The 3,572-nt window shown below is 41.9% G+C and overlaps 1 protein-coding gene across 3 annotated transcripts in view; it reads right to left on the reverse strand.

Moving 5' to 3' along the window:
- nim1k (NIM1 serine/threonine protein kinase) overlaps nt 1-3,364 on the reverse strand; it is a 16,206-nt gene extending 12,842 nt beyond the window's left edge. For 2 of the 3 annotated variants that reach the window (XM_036527299.1, XM_036527300.1), the window contains exon 1: nt 3,250-3,364. The gene's annotated coding sequence lies outside the window, so the exon portion shown is untranslated. The remainder of the gene's footprint in view (nt 1-3,249) is intronic. The other variant, XM_036527301.1, reaches the window with a different exon arrangement.
- Between the last annotated feature and the right edge of the window lie 208 nt (nt 3,365-3,572).

A 3,572-nucleotide genomic window follows, 5' to 3' on the forward strand; every position in this document is an offset into this window, starting at 1 on the left:
TACTATATACAATATTACAGATTAAATCAGAAATCATTTATTATGAAAGGAATATATGATATATTTGACACAAGGAATGCCTGACAGCTCAGAGTGCTTACATGGTGTTCACCTTAATCTGCAGACTAGCATTTAGGTGCAATGTCCGGCCACACAGGACACTACATTTGCACTCTTCATAGTTCTTCTGCCACACAGCTTGTAAAATGTTTCCCTATTAAAAACAAAACAAATTCTTCTTGAAAGAATGAAGCAGCACAAGTAGCACAGCAAAGACTCAGAAATGGAAAAATGCAAGCCGTGATGAATATTTTGCCGTTATCTTTCATGAAGGGAACGGGAAAAGCAATTTCCGTTTCATTGTGCCTCATTAATCTATTCCACCACTTCAAAGCAGCTTTTGTCCTAGTAATAGAATCCAGTCTAAATGTTTCCCTTTTTCCGGGTGTCTGATGAGCCTTCAAAGGTTCCGAGAATCAGAATTCAGAGGGACTGTTCTTCCTTGCTTCACAGCCACCGGGACTCACAAACTCAAACATGCATTAGGCATTTGGTTCATGGTACAGGACCGTTACTGATGTCTTATGCATGTAAAGCATTAAAGCATGCCCAAGAGTAACCTACATGAAAGTGGGTCTCATTTAACTCTGCTCTGGCACCAAAAAGACGGGGTACATGTATTTAATGCTCTGTGTATATGCGCAATTAATGTTACTAATTTGCATAACCTCTACTGTGTAGATCAAAGTACAACTTCACACCACCTAAGGATGTGGTTAGACTTTTTTCCTTTACAGAAGCAAATGAGGTAAGTTATTTATCAATGAGTTGCTTCCAAACTAGGAGCCAAACCTGTAATTGCCTGGGTTCAGCACCTTGCACTTCAAGCACAGCGCCTAATGGACAGGGGGGCATTTTGTCCCCAGCACACCAGCATTCAATCAACACAGCTCTGCCTATCACAGCCTGGCCAAAGCATATCAGTTTAAGCAAGACATGGTGTTTAAGACTCATGCTCCCCTGCTGTCACCATCATGGCCTGACCGTCATGGCCAGAGAGCTGCACTGCCGTGGCATTACACCTGTACTTTGGCTCTGAGGTCCTTCAGAGGCCTTCCCTACGTAAAATTCTGGCACGCGGCGTCACTCCGAGAGGCTGATCGTCCCCAGGTGACCCTGGAAAATCCTCAGGTGGAATACAGGTGTCTGCTGTTGCTGAGCAGCATGAAGAAGGGGGTGGCAGTGTGGGGAGTTTCATATTCGGAGAGCGGGACCTGCCAGTCAAACGGAGCACACCTCAAATGCCAAGACATACGCCTGTAGTGTGGGTGCACCCGGGCACAGAGGCACACACCTGCATATGAAGCACACCTGGAGCACCAAGGCGCAAACCTCGACACAGACTGCAGCTCGGCAAGGATCCTCAAGTAGACACACTGCTCGGCAGGGGGAAGGTCAAGCAGTCTCAAATGAGAGGGCTCTCCTACATCAAAGTCAATTTTATTAATGACTTAAACGCTCACTTAAAAAGTACGTCACACAATTGGTTAATCTATTTAACTACAATAGTGGGAGGCTGGTGAAGTGGTGCACCTGTCATATGGACAGCACAAAGTCAACAGTGTTACATAACAGTCTACTCTTGGAGTTAGGGTTTAACACAAGAGACGTCATTGGCTGTTCACCTCAGAAGACCAGTTTCTTGGAGCCTGTTGCCGTGCTGCCAGCCATACCAAGCGGAAGCCAATCTGCTGAAACTTGGAACAGAAAGGGGGGTGTGTTTATGTTTATAACAGACAACTGTAAAACCCACAAGATCTGATGTAACAAATCTGGGAGTGAAACTGGGGTTGAAAAGATTCTTAAAGAAAATATTACATGGAAAATATATTCATATTGTATTTATATGAATACTATCCATACTATTTAAATGCTGTATTGAAATACAGTAAATACAATATTATGTTTAACTTGTATGCAAATATGTTGTAGAAACCCTTCTGTCTAAGTGGAACACTGTCTGAGCAAAGTGGAATCACTGCCTCTGATAAGGAAATGTAGAATTTGACAGCTTAAAACTACATACCTGCAGAGACTAAATTAAAACTATGCATGTATTTGTATGTATTTCAAACTCTCAGAGAGAAGAGCTAAATTGACATCCACAATGGGCTGCTCAGAAAGACAAAGCAGGAAAAAAGACAACGGCCCTTTCATGCTACATACAAGGCTTGTTTTGCCTTAATGTAAACAAAACTAAATGAGTATCTTAGATGGAAGATGCTAATGTACCAATTAGACACTTTTCTTTCTTAAAATCCAAATGCTTTTAACGAAACATGCAAAGTTTAACTACTAAAACATGAGTGTGTTTATTGCTGGAAGCCATGCAATTTGTAAACTGTTTGTACTGTGTTGCTAGTAAAAGTATCTAAATGGGGGCTATGTTTCCTTGAATATACCTTGGTCGTGCTTAGCGTGTGTTTTCATGTACAGCATGACAAATATAATCAGCAAAATTATACTTTACAAAGCATCAAAGAATTATAATAACAAACGAAACGCTTGGAAGTAACAAACAATAGCAATGTAAAACTCAGAATTAAAAAATCAATTTGCGCAACCAAAGCACGTATTGTTCCTGTTAAGATCTATATAGCGCGAAATCTGCTCTTAGGACGCGGTGTAATTGTGAACACGAACACGGGTTGCTAAAATATAACCACATAAACATCAAACCCAAGATTGCGGCTCGGCCTGCACACTATTCTACACCAAAACGTCATGATCTCTGCGGTGGGAAGTCCTCACTCGGTCTTGGCAATTACATTTGAATAGAAAATCCATAGCGTGGTTTGTCGCGCAACATCCACGGCATTCGCAACAACATTGATCTGATACCGAGAAATTCCGCGGCGAAGTGAGAAGTCTGAGAGTGAGTCTTAAAAATTCAATTTTTTCAGAGCCACTGTACCATTACGTCATTTACGCGAATATGTGACATCCTTACCCATGATATACAGGTGTTTATGCGACGTTTGTGGCTGATCACTGTAACTTGACATGCATTTCAATGCGTTCATCTGCAATACTACAGAATGTATACGGGAAAAAACACAGCACTTCGTCCGTGCTGTGATGGTTGCCCCTTTGATTGTGCTAGTTTGGGAAATGAGATGAGAGTGTCAATAAAACCAGCTTGCTGGCCACGAGCTGCAAACGAAATAAAAAACAATGACCCTCTCTTACCTTACTGAAATGCATGCATGCGCAGCGCGGACCTCCAGGATGGCGATTCAAGTCAATCGATATCCTACATTCTATTTTTTTCTGTGAATGAATTTCAGTGCCTCACCCGCTTCTAGGCAACCCTGCAATTGTGTTTGATGATGTATGTCAGAGCACTGTCAAATGGCTAGCGGAGTTTCAATGAATGACACTCAAACTGACATATCACAAACCGAGGAGGGCTGGATTTATGAGTACATTCAGCCAACGGAAAACTGCTTTGCCATCTCACTTGGTGTTTTTTTCCTCGTTGGTGTTTTCAAAGGATTTTTGGCTGTTTGTGT

This window comes from Megalops cyprinoides, chromosome 4, assembly GCF_013368585.1.
Source record: "Megalops cyprinoides isolate fMegCyp1 chromosome 4, fMegCyp1.pri, whole genome shotgun sequence".
Taxonomy (NCBI): Eukaryota; Metazoa; Chordata; class Actinopteri; order Elopiformes; family Megalopidae; genus Megalops; species Megalops cyprinoides.